This window comes from Bubalus bubalis, chromosome 9, assembly GCF_019923935.1.
Source record: "Bubalus bubalis isolate 160015118507 breed Murrah chromosome 9, NDDB_SH_1, whole genome shotgun sequence".
NCBI classification, from domain to species: domain Eukaryota; kingdom Metazoa; phylum Chordata; class Mammalia; order Artiodactyla; family Bovidae; genus Bubalus; species Bubalus bubalis.
In genome coordinates this window covers 86,629,942-86,651,558 of record NC_059165.1, presented here as the reverse complement: position 1 = coordinate 86,651,558, position 21,617 = coordinate 86,629,942, and the positions used below count along the sequence as shown (strand labels likewise).

Sequence of the window (21,617 nt, the reverse complement as noted above, 5' to 3'; positions counted from 1 at the left end):
TTCCCAGTCAGTAAATAACATGTTTAGTTCACCTATGTCAGTATAATCTATGTTATTTTCCACACAGTAGTAGGTATGAAACACAGAAATACTGAAGTTTCTATTCAAGCACACTAGATTCCTGCTCTTGCCTGAATATCCTTGATTCATTCCTTTTATCAAATCTGAAGCCACATTAAAGTCTTGTTTCCCACAGCTGCTTCACGAGACAGTCTTCTTCCATGCATCATAAAACACAAACTGTCCCTGGGAAACCTTCATGCTCTTGGTCATCTTTATCTTTTCTCTTGAATCCTATCTGGTGCTCTAAGTTGGAACTCTGATCTAAAACTCTGACTTATCTTCTAATGGATGTATTAGAATAATATTAAATTCAGTATGTCTTAAAAACTGCCATTAATATTTTCTCTTTCAAACCTCCATGTACTCCTGTATTCTCTCCCTCTTTTCTCTTTTTTGTGCCTTTGCTAGCCACACAGTTTGCCAAACCAAGGATCTTTAGGTCATCATTTATTCCTTCCTCTTCTAAATTATCACCCAAGCTATTTTATTTACTAATTGTTAAGGGCAAGCCCTGCTAATATGTTTTCTAAATATTTCTTTCCACTCTGACCTCCTTTCAACTCCTTTTGTTACTATTAAAGAGGATTATAAAATAATTTAACCTTGACAATTACTGTGGCATTCTAAGTGGGTTCTGTGCCTCTAATTTTGGGCAGCATTCTCCCTTCTCCTCCTGCCCTGCTCCAGTGAGATCTATTTAAAAACACAATCGGGCTGCCATTCGTCTGCTTTTCCATTACCTATATAGCAATTTCCAGCTCTTTAACATGGCACGTAGTTTCTTAATCTCCTTCCAAGCCATTTATTGCATTTCTTTTCAGCAAGAGCAAATGACTTGTAGTTTCCCAAATATTATGTTGTTCCTTATTCTCTTGAACTTTCTATGTGTCATTTTCTAAGTGTCATACACCATAAAAAGGAGTATATAAACTTCAATTAAATAATTTTATGCTGCTGCTGCTGCTGCTAAGTCGCTTCAGTCGTGTCCAACCCTGTGCGACCCCATAGACAGCAACCCACCAGGCTCCTCTGTCTCTGGGATTCTCCAGGCAAGAACGCTGGAGCGGGTTGCCATTTCCTTCTCCAATGCATGCATGCATGCTAAGTCGCTTCACTTGTGTCCGACTCTGTGCAACCTCATGGACAGCAGCCCACCAGGCTCCACTGTCCACGTGACTCTCCAGGCAAGAATACTGGAGTGGGTTGCCATTTCCTTCTCCAAAATAATTCTATGAGGTAGGAGCTATTATAGGACCCTTTGTGCAGATGAAAAGTAACTTTCCCAAGGTCATACAGGAGAAAGTGGAAAGTAGTGATGTTTGAACTGAGGACACTGGCTTTAGAATCATGTAACTAACCATTAACCATTTGACATCTATGAATTCTACTTCCTCCCTAACCCTATCCAAAGTGCTTTTCCTTAAATGTCTTTCCCTGGATAAATTCTGCTTAATCTTCAAGATTCGTGTAGATTACTTTTAGGAGATTTTCCTTTACTTTCTCAATCTAGGAGATTTTCCTTTACTTTCTCCAACCTCACTTATATGTACTATATTCCACCGCCCCCCCCCAATCATGGAATACTATAAACAACAGTATTACAGTGCTTTCTACAGCATACTATATGTTTTTACTTTTGGTTATCTCTCTAATTTCTAACTGCTAGAGACTTATCACTCTAAAATGCTGGCATACTGGAATCATATTCTATAAATGATAATTAAATTTTAACCAAGCCAGCATGTTGAATCACTTCTATTTCAGTAAAAGTTGCATATAATCTCCTATGAATTCTCATAATAAAGTCATTAAAGTAACTGTGAGAGAGTTAATACTGAAGATGTAGAAAGAGGAAAGTTTGGTTTTGTACATGTTACGTTTGAGAACATGGCAAGATAGTCCAATGCTCCTTTCTTCTCACTGTGTAACTAATAACTAATACAGTTTTAATACAGATAATAACTAAAACAGTTTTCATTAAAATATTGTGAATAACACGAATATCTATTCTGAATTTTAAAACACAAATAAAAGAATTGTTATAGAAGTTGTTAAAAATTACAACTACCTGTATTTTCTCACATGAAAATAAAACTTTCAAAATTATTGAACTATATTTTCAGTTAAATAATTTAAAATTTTAAATAAAAATTGTTACATTAATGTGTTTTTGAAAAAGGAAAATTATATAGGATGAATTAATTTATAAAGAAGAGTAATGAATTAGAAGTTAAGTTTGCCAACTTGAAGACTGTGAAAATCATATAAATAAAATAAAAAATATATTATTAAATATATTTTTTCATTTTAATGTTAGGAAAATTCAGCTATATGGTAAATTATATTTCTCTTTTCTCATCTAATTAATGTCCTTAAATAGGGTCTGTATCAACACATATTAATAGAATGACTGATAGAGAAAACAGGAAGAAACATCTTTTTCATACTTTGAAGATGAAGAGGAAAACTAACAGATGATATGGACTAAGCAGGGGTCAGTTCACTTAGTGTGGGGTAGAGTAAAAGACATAGGCGTTAGATTTGAATCTTCTATCCTTATCTTATTCATGTGACCAGAGGCAATTTAAATAATAATAAAGAAATAAGAAATAAGCATGCCTTGGTTTCCTTGTTTGTGAAATATACCTTCCTGAATGGTTGCAAAGATTACATGAGGATGATGTAAAATGCCTAGCACAGTGCTTGGAAAATAGAAGGAATTAATAACTTCTTTTTGAAATTGGGGCAGTAAACTAGAGATGTTTTATTTCTCTCATTTGTTACAGACACACAAAAAAAACTATTATTAAAGGCAATTTACTGTACTGACTTTCATGAAAGTGGGGATTTAAGAAAATTCAAGTAAATAATAAGGGCAAGAAGTTCCTTTATTTGGCTGCTAAGTTAAAATAAGAATTGTACATATGGCACAGTCTCCCAGATTGATAAAGATGCCTAAATGCACTGTATGCTTCCAAAGCTGTCCCTGCCTGCATCACCACCTGGCCTCCACCAGGGACTCTGTCTGCAGCACATGTCACTGGGTGACCCTGTTATAACAACAGCCACTTGCCACGTGGAACATACTCAACTCTTCCATCTGTGTTGGTGCAGGCTTTCAAGTCATATACAAATGCTTTAGTTTTGAAAGGCAACTGGTCTTTTTCAGAAATAATAAAATTTCTTAAATAATGTGTCCGTTTGAGAGAAGAAGAGGGACTCCTTCCAGGATTTAGCAATTTGGACATGTTCCCAAAGCAATGTAATGTGATTTTCCAAATTGGGAAGATTACAACTTCTCATCCAGATGATCATTTTCCTTCAGGGATCCGGATTCTCATGTAAGAAATTAGCTACAGCCATGGAGAGATCTGGTGATTCAAGCATTGTTTACCATTAGTTAAATTTTCCTAAAGCTATTTAACTTGTAACAGAAGTTATCATTAAATTGGGACAGGCTTTTTTTTTTATAACCACACATCTGGAACTATCAGGAGACACTGCTTAGTTTTGATTCTACAGATTTGAAAGAAAACAATTGTGAACCTTTATCTGTGCCAGTCACTGTATTAATCATTTTCAGTGATGATATCATTTAATCCTCACAATACCTCCAGAATGTTTTTATTATCATGACTTCTATTTTACAGATGAGGAAGGCACTGAAGTTAATGTTGGAGCTGTGACTCAGACCCAGGCAGTCTGTTGGTCAAAAACAGTGAACTTTAAATCACCAAACTATAGATCAAAAGTCTCCATTATGTATAAGATTTCTTTTCGGAATGATTTTTTAATGTCTCCTCTTCGTTAGCAGAAACCCACCTCACAGGTATAGTCCCAGAACTGACTTGCGTGTACTGTATGGAAAACATTCCCCAAGTAAGATATTAGCAACACCTCTCCTCACACTATGCAACGGAGCTACATTTTAATAATCTCAGTTTAAATTCATTTTGACAAAGAGCCTTGGGCAAATAAACTCTCCACTAACATTGTACATGGTTGTCAAGTCAACTGAGAAAATATTTTTATCTTATAAAACTTCTCAACTTGTTTAAAAGTCCCTGCCAGGAAGTTTTGTGATATCCTGCGGAAAGCTGGAGAAGCATTTGCATTTTGAAGATGGTCCCTTTTGATGTTTAATGAGTTAGAGAAGAGAACGCTTATGAATTCACTTACATTTTTTGGATAATTTGGAAAGGATCTGATTTGTAAACAGTCATATTTTAAAAGAGTAAACTTTCTGGAGGCTGAACACATTAAACATTTTGTCATGGTATCTTCCCACTAAAAGCTATATATCATGTATAAAAAAATTGGTTAAAAAAAAGGAAACAAACTATTACAATGTCTCACTGAAAGTAGATTATACTTTCATAAAATGACACAATTTCATACGATTCAGTGACTGTATCTGATTTGATGTAACTTCACTGATGTGTACTCATGGAAAAAGGCCCAACATTAAAAAATATGAGACATTTTCATTACTTTTTATATTTTAAATCATTTCACTTTGCACAAAACAAATATGTACTTCTACTGGCAAGTCAAAGGCAATGAAAAGTAAGTCAGTAACAGGCTAAAAAATCAGAGGTTAAAAAATAAAACACACTCTGCTGTGTGTTACATAAAAGACATATTTAACAATTCAACAAATACTTGTTAAGAACACACTAAGTGCTGGGCACTGTATGAGCTGGGGTCATAAATATGAGTAAGATTCAGTTTTTACCCTCAAGGAGTTTATCATCTACTGGGGCTAGAATACTCTTACCCTCAGGCAGCTAAAGATGTCTGAATCCTGTTCTTCTACGTTCCATAAAGCTCTCCCACCCACTGCTCCTTTTCCACCACTACTTCCATTAACCAAGACAAGCTGAGTTACTTCACTTTTGGATTGTTGTAATAACCCTTTAACTCCTGCCCCTTAACTCTTTGCCTTATTAAACCATGATTTAATTACTTTTTCCCTTATGCAAACATTAACACAAAAACTAGTTCCCCAGGTAAAAGCTTTCCATTCTCCTTGGCTAGCAACAATACTGAAAAAGTAAATAATAATGAACCATGGGGCTAGTTAAAATGCAGATTCCTGGGCCCCACCGGCAACCAATCAAAAGAGAATATTTATACGTAAGAAGCAGCATTAACACATTTTCTAGATGATTTGTACTTAAAATTCTGAGAATTAATGAGCTACAAGCTCAAAATCCAAACTTTCTGTCCTGGTTTTCAAGCAACCGTAAACTGGATTCAATCTGATTTCCACTGTAACAGTTCATTCTAGCCTGCTGTATTTGCTTAGTCCCTTCTTGTCAAAATGCTTTTTACAGCTTCTTTGCCAACTTCTTCCCTTATAAAGGACTCTTCATTAAATTATAACACATATTTCTCATGATTTGTAAGTTTTGTACCCTTCAAATATATGGCACATAAGATATCAGAACCATCTTCTATTTCTGGTGAATTTTATATATAACTTGTAATATATACAAGTTATCACTACCTAGATTTACGTGTTCAGAAAACAAGAACTGTCATATTTTCCTTTTAACTCCTAGAATTATTTACTTCAATACCATAGTAAATAAATTCTATAGATTTATCAGCTGATATGGAATTACAGGAGCAACTAAATATTCTGTACATTTGATGGAAAGCTGAAAGTAACGTGGCATCTTACTGACTTAGAATAATAAGCCTGAAAAGTCTATGGGTGATCTGTTCAAGGAAGGTTGCTAGGCTTACCCTAGACCATACATTTGCCAAGAATGCATTAGAGAAAAGTAAACAGAAAGCCAACTCTTGTGTGGCTGTTCACTAACTGGGTGATTTTTCTCCTTTTCCACCTACTCACTATGACATCCAAGCCTACATTTGGAGAGAATCTCATATGGGAGTGCTGCCACTTGTCTACTGGCTTAATTCCCATTATGATTAATAACTTGGACAAACCACTTATTACTCTAACTGCTATCACTGTCTAAATAAAGTATCAAATACAAAACCTGTGTTAGTGGTCTATAAGAATCTCCATAATAAGTACACTTCCTGCTAATCCATTAAAAATTCTGAATGATATAAAAGCATTCCTTGAATGAACAGAGAGATGTATGGCCACCAGGTAGAAAACCTCCTCTTTACATTGAAGCATTTATAAAAATAATTATAATACTACTAATAATTATTACTATTCACTTGCTGTTTATTATCCACTTAGTGTTACAAATCAACAAATGTGCCATGCGATTAGAGCATCACCAACCTAACAATGAACCTTGAGAGGAAAACTTACCCACATTTTGGGAGTGAAGAAAATAGTAAAGGCAGATAAGACTGACTGGCCCAAAGTTCATTCAGAGAGTAGCTGGTATGACAAGAACTCAAGACCAAGTCCTGTGTTGCTTTCTCACTCATCTGCTCACTGAGTAGCTTCTAACCTTAACCAAGGTGTGTGTACTACCTGTGACTTCTGCTGTATGGAATTCTAAAGCATACAGTATGGGAACGGTGAGTTTACACGTCACTATTACCAATTTTAGTGGGTCAAAGAACATTACAGAATAATTAATTTTGAATATTTTAACAAGCAATGGATTTGACAAGTAAAAATATATTTGTTTTTTTCATTTTATCTGTTTCCCACCCTAAGAGTCCTTGATGATGTCTTTATCTTCATTTTTTTACTTACTTGGAATTGTTTGTCTACTCTCCCTTTAGAATATTTCCTCTCTTTCTTATAGTAGATATGCTGATTGGTATCAATTCAGAATGAAGGACAAATATTTTACTTCCTTCTAAAGGACTCCTCCAGCAAACTGAGAAAGATTAGCCAAATTTATGCTCTTAGATGCCTTCTGGAGCATATGCTGGCTTCTTATTCAATTAGCAGAATTTTAGATTACATTGTACTCCTGCTAAAACTGCTGGAATTGTCCCTTCTCAGTCTGTGACTTCAGGACATGCATGAAATGCTTGAGTAGGCCTGTACCTGACTTTAAAGAAGACTCATCATAACTGATGCGTAATTTAAATATTGTATTTCTACATAGTTCATTTTACATAAGAATCAAATTAGCACATGCCACAAAGGAAAAATACTTTGCCATATCTATATTTGTAGAGTCATAAAACCATATTTTTTTTTACTCAGTCAAGGCAATTGCATTCCTTGACCCAAACTAATTTATCTTTCTCTACCTCTGAAACTCAACTGCTTTCTACCCTGAATCTAAAAATAACTGTCCAACAGATGAGTATTCCTAAAGCAAATGTTTATTAATTCATACAACAAATGTTTGAGTGTCTATAATATACAGTGCACTCAACTTGGTAGTATATGAGGAAAAAGTGTATTAGACAGTAACCCTATTTTATAGAGATTCCTGTCTAGTAAGAAGTATGTGTGTGTGTGTGTATCAGTATAAATCAGTATATGCATATCAGAAATTAAGCAACAAGTGATATTTACAATGAACAGTGTAAGGGACTTAAAAAAGGAGATATATTTCCAGATAGACCTTCAGGTCTAATTTCACAAAAGGGATTACATTTGTCTTGACCATTAAATAGATTCATTAGTCTTTACTTAATGGATAAGTAAAATTGAAAAAAGTATAAATCAGTAGGGTTTGGAGTTGGAATAAAAAAGCATTAACAGAGACATGAAGCTTGAAAATTATGGATTGTTTAAATTCATGAAATAGAGAAGAGGATTATAAAGTTAGAAAGACAGATTGGGACCAATCTATAAAAGTCATGAATCTGAGTGTGAAATTGGAATGTATTCATTAAGTGGTAAGGACCAATAAAGGTTTCTGGGCTGAAAATCAGAACCACAATTCAGTAAGTTGAATCTGGTGAAAGTATGAGATAGATTAGAAAGATAAGGTGTTAAGGCAAGGTGTGTATTGCGATAGTCTAAGCTGGAAGAATAAGGAAGAGGGGATGGACTGACAGGATAACTATTTCAGATAAACAAGCAACATAATTTAACAACTGATAATGGGAGGAGACAAGATGATAAAGAGTTAAAGATGTTTTAGATGTCTCAGTATAAGAACCCATAACAATATGCCAATAATAGAAATGCAGGTGTCTGAAGAAGTGAGTTTATAACCTGGCCATACCCTTGGTTCTATCCAGGTACACTTTACATCAAAGCACATATGCAAATGCCATTGATTTCAATGGTTTACTAATTACAAGGCATCTGCATTGTTGGTACTCTGGCAATACCTGAAAACTTTAGCAGGTGCCCCAAATATTCATTGCCTTCAAGGCGCTAACTTTGCATAATTTTTGACTCATTAGCCTCTCAGTTCCAAAAGAAACTCCTGAATTAACAACTTAGGGGAAAAGCCATGTCTCTAGCTTAATAGTTAGATTATTGCTATTGCTAAGTCACTTCAGTCGTGTCCGACTCTGTGCGACCCCATAGACGGCAGCCCACCAGGCTCCCCCGTCCCTGGGATTCTCTAGGCAAGAACACTGGAGTGGGTTGCCATTTCCTTCTCCAATGCATGAAAGTGAAAAGTGAAAGTGAAGTCGCTCAGTCGTGTCTGACCCTCAGCGACCCCATGGACTGAGCCTTCCAGGCTCCTCCATCCATGGGATTTTCCAGGCAAGAGTACTGGAGTGGGTTGCCATTGCCTTCTCCAATAGTTAGATTAAGCTAACTATTAAAGTTTGAGTGAGTGAGTGAAGTCGCTCAGTTGTGTCCGACTCTTTGCAACCCCATGGACTGTAGCCTACAAGGCTCCTCTGTCCATGGAATTTTCCAGGCAAGAGTACTGGAGTGGGTTGCCATTTCCTTCTCCAGGGGATCTTCCCAACCCAAGGATCAAACCCGGGTCTCCCATATTGCAGGCAGATGCTTTACCGTGTGAGCCACCAGGGAATAATATATATTAGATTTTTTCCACTTGGTTCAAAAAGCTAAACAAAATCCAAAATCATACAGGCATTTTTGGTCACATGAAAACATGTTCTGTGTGTTTATAATGACATAATTTATAAGTAATTTCCCCTAATTTATGTAATTTTATCCACTCATCCTCTCTATGAAGTAGGCTATCTAATTACAGTATGAGATCCTTAATCAGTAAATGAATCTTGTATGTTTAATGTAGTTTCTTTAACTTATAAAAATAACAGAACTCTGCTAGAACTTTTTAACACTGTCTACTCAAAGTATAAATTAACATAAATGTGCTAAAGTTAAATTACAAAACTATATCATATACTGGTTTCACAACAATTTTGCCCACAACCTAAAGTCCATTGTATTATTTCAAGAACATAAATGTATCTTAAAAGAGCAATTTTTATAATTAGAAAGAAACACAAAGCACTGAGGCATCAGATACTAAATGGTCAAAAATAAATACTACTGTATTAATATAAACCAGTATTCATTTTCAAGTCCTTATGATTACTTTTATGGGCTACTTATTTTTAAAGTAATGGGTAAATTTAACAATTGAAAAAAAAGATGAGCTGCTCAACAATTCTAGTAAGCAAAGAAACCAATACAAATTAAATTATAATTTAACATGTGCTAAACACAAAGCTGGTAAAATACACTGCATTCACAAGCAGTCCTCTATTTAAATTTGGATAAATATTGCCACATGACCTCTGAAAATAGTACACCACTTTACACTCCTCTCAAAAATGTAGAAGAGTATCTATTTCTTCATAGACCAACACTTGTCACTCACTTACGTTCTTATTGAAACATTTAACAGCTATTTATTGAGCACAACTGAAAGATGTGAGAGAGATAATGTTAAACAGCAAGGACAACAGGCATAAACAGAAAAACAAAACAAGGTGCAGCCCATGTCCTCAAGAGGGACAATCTAATTAGAGATACAGACATCAAATAATCATACGAATAATGTAAACCTACGACTGTGAAAAGATTAGGGACAAAAACTACATAGCATTTATAAGAGCAGATATGAAGGCATTTAACCTACCCATGAAGTACTTCTCTGAAGAAATGATCTGAAAGAAGAGTAAGAGAAAAATGAGGGACGTGGAAGGGAGTTTTCTTGCCAAGGGAAGTACATGGTCTTTACATTGGGAGTAAACATGGATTTATCCATGTAAATTCATGTAATCGGATAGTTGGAAGGATAATTGCTTTGTGGTCTGATTGGCATCCTATGAACAATACTAGGATATTTTCATATATGCCACGGAAACACATCTTTGATGTATGTGGTAATATCCTTTGCCATTTTTCAAATGGGTCTTTAGTTATTTTGCAAATTTATTTTTAAGAGCTCTTTTTAATATTAAAGAAAATATTACTTGGTTGCACATGATGCAAATACTTGCACTGATTGTGGTTTATCTTCTACCTGTTGTATTTCTTCCTTGTGTTGCTATTTAATTGCAAGTCACTAATTTTAGGTGTGTTCAAGTGTAGGTCAGTCACTCTGTCATGTCCAACTCTTTGCGAACCCACTGACTGTAGCCTGCCAGGCTCCTCTGTCCATGGAATACTGGACAGGCAAGAATACTGGAGTGGGTAGCTATTCCCTTCTCCAAGGGATCTTCCCAACCCAGGGATCAAACCTGAGTCTCCTGAATTGCAGGCAGATGCTTTACTGTCTGAGCCACCAGGGAAGCCCAATTTTATGTGACTTTTCCTTACACATTTCTAGATTTCACACCGAGAATCATTGACATTCTCTATTAAAAGACTTAAAAAAAAAAAAAAGAAAGCAAGCCAACAAAACAAAGAATAGAATCATTTTGGTGTATTCTGATGTACTGTCGAACGTAGAGATCTCTGTTACTTTTGTTACTAAATTTGTTTCCGTCCACTGATTATAGGTGCTTTTATTATACACTACATTTCCACATCTTTTCCTACTTATAAGTGGATTATTTTCTTACTCTCTCTTACCCTGACTTGCTTGCTTATTCAAGCACCAGCATAAACTGCTTTATTTATTCTGAAATATATTAATATCTGATAAAGTTCACCCTCCTACTTCCCAGTTTTTACTTTTTTTAAACAAGATATTTCTTATGTTGAGTTTTCCACATGAATTCTAAAAGCCTAGCATGCTGCAGTCCATAGGGTTGCAAAGAGTCAGACATGACTTAGCAACCGAACAACATCACCAAAATAAAAAAAAAAAAATTATATTTTGGGCAGATGATTATATTAGTTTATATACAGATAATAGTCATTTTATGGTATTGATGTTCCTATCCCAAACCAGGAAATGTATTTACATTTATTAAACCACTTATATGACTGTTTGGCTATAAATTCTTTTTACAAGTTTTATACATCCCTTTGTGAATATATTCCTACGTATTTTATCTTAATTTTTATTTTATTTTTTGCTATCTTCAATATAGATGCATTTTTTTTCTTTCATTATAGTTTGCAAAAGGCTCTTGTTCATGTTTTGGAAAGCAAACATTTTTTACAGTTTTGTAAAAAGCCACTAAAATTTTCTTATTGCTCTAATGGTTTTTTTAGTAAACTGTCTCAAGTTTTCCATTTATACAAATGATACTTATTTTGCCCTTCCTTTCTAGTATTATATTTATTTTTTAATTTTTAAATATTTCACAAAAACAAATACATGCAATATATATGTGCATACACATTACACTGTGTGTGTGTGTCTAAATTTGTTATGCAATCTAAATAACAAGAATTAAGGAGATAAATAGCAAGGTCCTTCTATATATAGCACAGAAAACTATATTCAATATCCTATGATAAACCATGACAGAAAGAATATATTTAAAAAAAAGAATGTATATGTATGTGTAAAGAAATGACTGCTATACAGTTGTACTTAACATTATAAATCAAATATACTTTCAACAACAACAACAAGCATTAAGGGAAACATTCACACAAACAGGAAATTTGAACAAGACAAATTCTAAGATTCATGACCAAATTCTTTATCAGGTCTCATGCTTCTGCCATCAAGAAGAAGAAGGCACATGAAATGTGTGTTGCTGTAGAAATCATTTCAATCTTGAAGTCCTAGAGATAGTCTCATACATTTACTGTTAGAAGTCTCATCTGTACTATAACAGTCTTTATTTTACCCACAATTGATTTCTAGAAATGATCTTAAGAAAGTGTTCAATTTTATTTTTACACATGTGGGAAACCAATCATACTATCTCATTTTTATTACCAGTCAATTTCTCTATTGATCTGCAATGACACATGGTCAGTCAGGTTTTCAAGAAAACTTGGGCCTCTTTATGATTCTGCATTTTATTGGACTGACTGTCTATATGTGTAACTGTTAAGGTCTCAGTTACTTTAGTCTTTATAATAGGTCTTCATTTCTGTTAGAAAGATTTCCATATTATTCTACCCTTCCTCCTCTTTTAATTTTGCCTCCAGCTTCATGGCTTTTCCAAAAATGTTTTGGCTATTTTTGGCTATTTGCACTTACATATAAACGTTAGAAATAAGTATATTCACTGGAATTTCCATGAACCTCCAAAGTATTTATAGCAGAACTGACATCTGTAAGATATTTCATTTATCCACAAACAATTGCTAGACGTCCACTGATACAGGTTTAATTTAATTAATTTTAATAGAAGTATTTGCTTTTCTATCTTTTGTTAGATTATGCTTAAGTATTTTGTGGTTTTGGTTGCTACAGTAGATAAATGGTAACTTCTTTTTTTTGATATTTTGTATTTTTGTGTTGACAGCTAATTTCTTAATATATATCTTATATTCAATAAAATTACTATACTCATTAACTAATTCTATGTTTTACTGTGCTTTATATCATGTTTTTATATAGGCAATCATGGAACTGGCAAAGTAAAATAGCTTTGTTTCTTCATTCCCAACACTACATCTTTTATTTTCCTCCCATTCTGTACTGGCTTGCAGGAGCTTCCCCGATGGCTCACTGGTAAAGAATCCTTCAGCAATGCTGGAGATGTGGCTTCAATCCCTGCGACAGGAAGACCCCCTGGAGAAGGCGATGGCACCCGACTCCAGTACTCTTGCCTGGAAAATCCCATGGATGGAGGAGCCTGGTAGGCTGCAGTCCATGGGGTCGCTAGAGTCTGACACAACTGAGCGACTTCACTTTCACTTTTCACTTTCATGCATTGGAGAAGGAAATGGCAACCCACTCCAGTGTTCTTGCCTGGAGAATCCCAGGGACGGCGGAGCCTGGTGGGCTGCCGTCTATGGGGTCGCACAGAGTCGGACACGACTGAAGTGACTTGGCAGCAGCAGGAAATCCCATGGACAGAGGAGTCTGGTGGGCTGCAGTCCATGAGGTCACGAAAGAGTCAGACAAAAGTTAGTGACTAAACAACAACCACAGTAATGTACTGGTTTATACCTCCAGTAATGTACAGAAGTAGATATAGAGATATCTTTGTGATTTTATTAATTTTATAGAGGATTTTTCTAATATTTAACCATTAAGAATGATGTTTCCCATTGATTTTGGTAAATATACATGAGAAACCTTTATTAGATTTTTTAATTTAGATTTTATTAAATTTGTTTTCTGTATCTACTAAGATAGTATGGTTTTTCTAATTAACAGAATCTGTTAATTAATCTGTTAATGAGGGTGTTAAGAGTTTTAAATGATAAATGACCTCTGCTATATAGACATAAATTCAACTTTATTCTCTTGTATTAACTTCATTTATTTATACAGTGCTACTTTATTTTGAAGAAGCTTCTTTGCTATTGTGCATCATTCTCAGATAAGAAATGATCATAACTTCCTTCTTCATAAATGTCTTTCACTTAGTTTATGTCCTTTATTGATTATATTAGTACTAGCCTCAAACAATGACTCTGGGGATGTTCCTTCATTCTAGAAAATTCAGATTTTTAAAATTTCCTTGAACCTATACTATGTCTGAACTCGTGTTTTCTTTAAAAAAATTCTAAACTGCTGATTCAGTTTCTTTAAATGGTTATACAGCTTTATGTCCTTCCATTACATTTTCTTAGAATTTCCCCACTTCATCAGTTTGTAACTCTTTGCCATGAAAGTATTCAGTGTATTTTCTTAGTATCTTTTTAATGTCTTTGTTATCTGTGTTACACCTCCTCTTCTCATTCCTAGTACTGTTGAATTGTGCTTATTTTTCTTGAGCAATTCTATTTTTGTCAATTTTACTTGCATTTTCATAGATCTAATCTTGGCTTTGTTCACATTTATTGCATTTTTCTTTTTTATTAGTTCCTACTCTTCATGATTTCTATTCTTTTACTTTGTTATTTTTCTAACAACTTAATTTGAAAACTTAGGGCATTAATTTCAGCATAAGGTTTTTATGTATATTTGCCGACAAAGGTCCATCTAGTCAAGGCTATGGTTTTTCCAGTGGTCATGTATGGATGCGAGAGTTGGACTGTGAAGAAAGCTGAGCTCCGAAGAACTGATGCTTTTGAACTGTGGTGTTGGAGAAGACTCTTGAGAGTCCCTTGGACTGCAAGGAGATCCAACCAGTCCATTCTGAAGGAGATCAGTCCTGGGTGTTCATTAGAAGGACTGATGCTGAAGCTGAAACTCCAATACTTTGGCCACCGCATGTGAAAAGTTGACTCATTGGAAAAGACTCTGATGCTGGGAGGGATTGGGGGCAGGAGGAGAAGGGGACGACAGAGGAGGAGATGGCTGGATGGCATCACTGACTTGATGGACGTGAGTCTGAGTAAACTCCGGGAGTTGGTGATGGACAGGGAGGCCTGGCGTGCTGTGATTCATGGGGTTGCAAAGAATCGGACACGACTGAGTGACTGAACTGAACTGAAAGCTATTCATTTTCCTCTATGTACTATTTTATCTGCAAGCTGTATTTTCTAAATAGTATATTTGCTGTTGTTTAAACCTGAAAATTTTCTGGCTTCCCTAATGATTTCTTCTGGGATATATGCGTTTTTCAAAAGTATGCTTGTAAAAGTCTTAGTTTTCTTTTTGTTACTAGGTGTTTCACTTAATTGTACTATGATCAAAAAAAATTCATCTGTATATTCATCTTTAGAAATTTGTTTAGACTTACAGAATAAAACAATATATGGTTATTCTTTGTAACTATCCAATAGGTTTTAAAAGATTAGGTATTCTTTAATAATTCACTGTAGGTTTTCTATCTGCCCAAAATTCTTAGTTGTTCAAATATTTTCTATATAGATCTTTCTGCTCACTTGATCTATCAGTCACAGAGAGCTATGTTAAAAACTCCCACTATGACTGTAATTATATCTCTGTTTTGTTAATGTTTGCCTTTATACTCTGAAACTATGTCATTAGAATCTGGTTCATCCCAGACTCCCTGATGGATTCTTTTTCACACCATATCCTGAAGCAAACCATCTGTTGCCACCTCTGGAGATACATTGCCATGTAAGGGGCTGTGAAGCTCTGGCTTCCATTTACCAGGGTACATTAAACCCTCAGATCCTCCAACCAGGATTAAGACTTAGCCTCCTGTGAGTGAGAAATTCCATCTCTTTTATATCAATAGATTACTTCTATCTCTAGTATGTAAAAATTTTTCTCTCTGGCCCTTTAGCTTAACTATTTATTTAAAACATTTATTTTTGGAATTTTCAGGTATTTAAAATGGGAAGAGAGAGTTCACTGTGCTTACAACATCCATCAATCCACATCATAATCTTAATCCCAATGTAAATTTTTAATGTGAAAATCAACACCAATTTACTACTTAGATACAACAATTTATTTCCTCAAGTGGATTATTTAATTCATTTCTAACAAACAATCAGTACACAATTTAGGAGGTTATATATTCTATACATTTAATAAATTTATTAAGTTTAATAAATTTATCTTTATTGAGTAAGTACATTTTTAAGTACATACTATGTGCCAAGTAAGCAAGTACTACTGTTCTAGAAGCTGGAAATATAATACTGAACTAAGGAGTCAAGAATTCAACATATACATACAGATAAATAAATATATGTCTAGAATTGGAAACATTTTATGAAGCAAATTAAAGTAGGTAGAGGAAGATAAATTGGGGGTGTGGTTATTATTATGCTTTAAGAAATGTATTCAGAAAGCCCTCACTTTATGACACTTGAGCAGAGAACTAAAAAAAAAAAAAAAAATATGGAGACAGTCATGTGACTGTTCTGAAGAAGAATATTGCAGGCAGAAAGAAAAGCAAAGGGCAGAGGATCCGTGCTTCATGTGTTTGAGTTACAGGAAAGAGGCTGATGCATCTCAAACCCTGTTAGTAAGGAGGGCAATGGAAGGCTTGAAGGGGAGGAGGCTATTCCAGGGCCTTGTGGGCTATTTTAAAGACCAGGGATTTTACCAGTGAAATAGGAAGTTACTGCAAGATTTTGAGCAATGAGGGCAGGTAATTTGCTTTGTTTCAAAAGAATCTCCCTGGTTCTGAATTGAAAATAGGCTATGGGAGGCAAGGGCTGAAAAATAAAGATCATTTAGGAAGCCACTGTAATAATCCAGAAGAGAGACGATTATGACTTGGCCCAGAGTGGCAGTAGATTAGTGAGAAGCAATCAGATTCTGGATATGTTATAAAGGTAGAGTCAACAGCTTATGAGGAGAGCGTGAGGAGCGAGAAACAGAAAGGGCTCAAGGATAATTTCATGATGTCTGGCTGAGTGTCTGGAAGGATGGAGCTTCTGCTTATTGTGATAGTAAGACTTCAGGAGGGAGCACTTCTAGTGTGTGGGGAATCATTTCTGCATGTGCATGCTGGAATAAAGTCTCGCTCCATGTAACCTTGGGTATATGTGAAACTGCATGATATTATTTTAATAAAACTTTAAGAACTTATTAAAAGTTTCATACAATAGCTGAAAATGTTCTAAAGAATGAATGTGCATACAACACTTTTTCTATAATAATTTTTATTAACATTCTATGCAAAAATTTTACTAAGACAATTACAATTATTACTTATTATAATTACTATAGTGAAGTTGCTCAGTCGTGTCTGACTCTTTGCGACCCCATGGACTGTAGCCCACCAGACTTCTCTGTCCGTGGGATTTTCCAGGCAAGAGTACTGGAGTGGGTTGCCATTTCCTTCTCCAGGGGATCTTCCCGACCCAGGGATCGAACCCAGGTCTCTCGCAATGCAAGCAGACACTGATTGCCTAATATGCATTGACAACTATCAAATGGATTAGGAATCTCATGATAATAAAAAATGAGCGTGGTTCATTACCCCCTGGAGCTTAAAACTGATAAAAAGATGAATGAATGTACATTTATAAAGACATGACTTACAGAACACATCCTACAGGAAAATGGCTTACTGATAAGATGTATGAATTATGATCAGTAGGAGAGAATTACTCAAAGCTGCTCCCATCCTTGTAAGGCAGAGGGTGTGGCATGTACCAATGTCGTGCAGTGCAAAGAACCACGGTCCATTAGAAACACTGGAAAAACTCTATTGCGGCTGCAGTGTTGAGAATGAAAGGGAGTACAGGGTGAGGTATGGCTGAAGACACAAGGTTGGGGCTAGATAATAAAGAGGCGGTCCAGAAATAAGCTGAGTAAGTTAGAAGTGCCCTTCAGCATCTCTGGCATAGCATAGTAGTTAACAACACAGGCTCTGGATTAGGACAGACTTGAACATCGACTCAGGCACTTATTAGCTGTATGAGTTTTGGCGGTCACCATCCCTAAAATAAAGCTAATATTACTGCCTTCCTTCTTTTGGAGTAGAGGGCAGAAGTCTTTGGTCTCAATGAGCTAAGTCAGTGTAAAGTTTTCCTGGTCAATAAATCTCCAGATACAGCAAGGTCAGAAAAACACCCACAGGGTTATATTACTATTAATTATAGTTCATATTATTATTTCCCTGATAGTTATATATTTTATAATAAAATATAAGACCTGGGGCTAAGTTTCAGTAAAGGCTTACCTGATATAAAAGGGGTTATTTTACTTTTAGTTGGAATTCACAGAGAGAGCTAAATTATTTGTGGCCCTAAATAAAACAGTATGTGATACATATACATAGTACATATATGGTATATATTCATATTTTTGATATATCATTTACATAACAAAAAATCTAAAACACCACTAAATTATGAAAATTATATAATTTATAGATAATCATACTATGAGTAGTGAATGATTATCTATAAATTATATAATTTTCATAATTTAGTGGTGTTTTAGATTTTTTTTGTTATGTAAATGACATATCATTACATAAACCACCACCACCACCACCATGAAAAGTGAAAGTGAAGTCGCTCAGTCATGTCCGACTCTTTGCAACCCCATGGACTGTAGCCTACCAGGCTCCTCTGTCTATGGGATTTTCCAGGCAAGAGTACTGGAGTGGGGTGCCATTTCCTTCTCCAGGGGATCTTCCTGACCCAGGGATTAAACCCAGGTCCCCTGCATTATAGGCAGATGCTTTACCGTCTGAGCCACCAGGGAAGTCCAATTATATTATGTAAATTATACATAATTTACATAACAAACAAATCTAAAACACTACTAAATATTTGCACAAAAACCCAACTTTTGTTATTTGCAATGGATTGCATCACAGTATTTATGTCTATAAAAGGACCGTATGAAATATATGAAAGTGAAAGTCACTCAGTCATGTCCAACTCTTTGTGACCCCGTGGACTATATAGTTTATGGAATTCTCCAGGCCAGAATACTGGAGTGGGTAGCTGTTCCCTTCTCCAGGGGATCTTCCCAACCCAGGATCGAGCCCAGGTCTCCTGCATTGCAAGCGGATTCTTTACCAACTAGCCACAAGTGAAGCCAAAATACATGAGGAGAGAGAGAAACAATTCAAAGAAAAACCACCTTTCAGGCTAAAAATAAAAACATTCCTCTCTCTGGCAACCATATGTGACTCCTATGCAAGACTGGCAGAGTATATAGCTGTTATGTTACAAGGCTACTCAAAGTGTGGTCTGGGCACTGGCTGCAGAAGGTGCACTACAGTGTAAATCAGCTACGTCACTGTAGCACACAATTTAGTTCAACTGACTTTTAAAAAGAAATCTCAAGGCTTTTTCAACAAAGCCAGAAATGTGCTGTATTCTGGCATAGCTTCTTAGCTCATCAGAGGCCACATTTTCAATATAAGATCAGTTACTGAACAGTTCGGGAAGATCCCCTGGAAAAGGAACAGACTACCCACTCCAGCAGATACTGGTGGGAAAAGTATCTGCTCGCAACATGGGAGACCTGGTTTCAATCTCTGGGTTGGGGAGATCCCCTGGAGGAGGGCATGGCAATCCACTCCAGTATTCCTGCCTGGAGAATCCTCATGGACAGAGGAGCCTGGTGGGCTGCAGTACATGGGGTTGCAGAGAGTCAGACATGACCGAGAGACTAAGCACAGTACAGCACAGCACACTGAGCAGTTAATGAGAAAATAAAATTTAACGTAGAAAATTGTATTACATACACTACTGTAGATTTTAGATGACTTTCTAAGATTATATGGCAATAAAGAAGAGTGAGATACAGGGTGAAGGGAAGAAATTAGAAAAGAACTGGGCAAAAATGTTTTCCTAATTGCAGAATGAGGAAGCACTTGCAATTGCTAAAAACTATAGGAAAAAAATATGAGATTTGATTATTTAAAAACAGTCTGCAGGTCAAAAACTTTAAAAGACATGATTAAACTAAGAGAACTAGGAAGCTCTTAACAATGCTGCTGTAAGTCGCTTCAGTCGTGTCCGACTCTGTGCGACCCCATAGACGGCAGCCCACCAGGCTCCCCCATCCCTGGGATTCTCCAGGCAAGAGTACTGGAGTGGGTTGCCACTTCCTTCTCCAGTGCATAAAAGTGACAAGTGAAGTTGCTCAGTCGTGTCCGACTCTTAGCGATCCCATGGACTGTAGCCCACCAGGCTCCTCCATCCGTGGGATTTTCCAGGCAAGAGTACTGGAGTGGGGTGCCATTGCCTTCTCCGGTCTTATAACTGATCAAAAAAGAATGCTCTTAACATCAAAAAAATTCTGAAAAATTATTTTCTATTAGCTTCAGTTTCCTCATCTGTAAAAAAGATGATAACAACAATACTTAGTTCCAGACTTCTGTGAGATTTATTAGATATGAATAAAATGATACATCTGATAATAAAAGACTTAATTTTTATTAGATAGCCTTTCTCAACGTAATGTAAATATGATATTTTTAAACGTAAAAATATTGTGTAATTTTGCAGTTTAGAGTTAACACCACAAGTCTGGGTTCCAACCTGCACATTCTAAAAAAGGTTTAGGACTTGTCTTCCTCTTTGGATCAAACTCTAAGCCCTCGAAATATCCTGCCTAATAAAAAAGTATCTTTGTTTACAGAGGCCCTGAGATATGTCCAGTAGTTAATACTAACAGCGTGATTTGTGGTAGGGGACTTAGAACAGCTTGACCTCTGTAGGGAATGGGTGGTCAGCCTTGCCTACATGACTAAATTCCACCAAAAACCCTGGATACCAAAGCTCAGGTTAGCTTTTCCAGTTGGCAGTACAATGTACGTGTTCTCAGACATTATTAGAGAATTAGCATTTTCTACACAATTCCACTGGGAAAGGACAAGAGGAAGCATGTGCCATGCCAGGTATCTCCTGGGCCCTACCTGATGTGCCTTTTTCCATTGCTGATTTTAATCTACATCCTTTCACTGTAATAAACTATCACTATAAGTAAAGCAGCTTGGCTGGATTTTATGAGTCCTTCTAGCAAATCATTGAACCAGAGAGTCTCAGGGACTTTCCCCTCACACAGTAATATAACCAGTTAACATATGCATAGTAATTTACAACTTGAAATCAAAGTATAATCTATTGCTTTAAGAAGTTATGTTCATAGAGATGATTTAAGACATAAAATATAGTGAATATGTATATATATATATACTCAACAAACCCTGTCAAAATTATGAACAATTTCCTAAGGTATTTTTATTTATAAAAATAAAATGTTAGCCTTCATCAGAGTAAATTAATGAAAGTCCTATCTGTATTTCATAAGTATAAAAACATTAAATAATTATCAAACATTCTATTGCTGAAATTTTGGGTTATAAGAAAAATAAACACTCCCTTGATCTATCATTTAGAAAGAAAAATAATTTTGGAAATGTAATCAAAAATATTGGTATAAAGCACTTATTTCCTCTTTCTTGCTATGGATTTGAACTTACACTTTTTATATCATTACCTATAATTATGACAAGTATTACTTATATTACACATAAAATTATAATTGGTAACTTCCCAAAGGAAAAATTTAATAGATTTTTGCAGACATTATTTAAGATTCTTTGGCAATCGTAAAAGAAGGATTTTCTTTCTTTTTTTTTTTCCATTCACTTCAATTACTAAAATTCTCACCCTACCAGCAAGAGTCAGTTTTATTACTTGGTGGCCCATATTGACTTTTCCAGCTATATGTGGAGTTGCTCTGGGAATTTCCAGAAATCAAATTCAAGGCAACAAACATAAATACATCCATTTCAAATCAATTTAGAGACATTTCATATGTGAATATGAACGTATT

At 35.4% G+C, this 21,617-nt stretch overlaps 1 protein-coding gene across 1 annotated transcript in view; it reads right to left on the bottom strand.

The window, feature by feature from the left end:
* ADAMTS19 (ADAM metallopeptidase with thrombospondin type 1 motif 19) overlaps positions 1 to 21,617 on the bottom strand; it is a 275,937-nt gene that overhangs the window by 117,267 nt on the left and 137,053 nt on the right. The gene's annotated exons all lie outside the window — the stretch shown is intronic.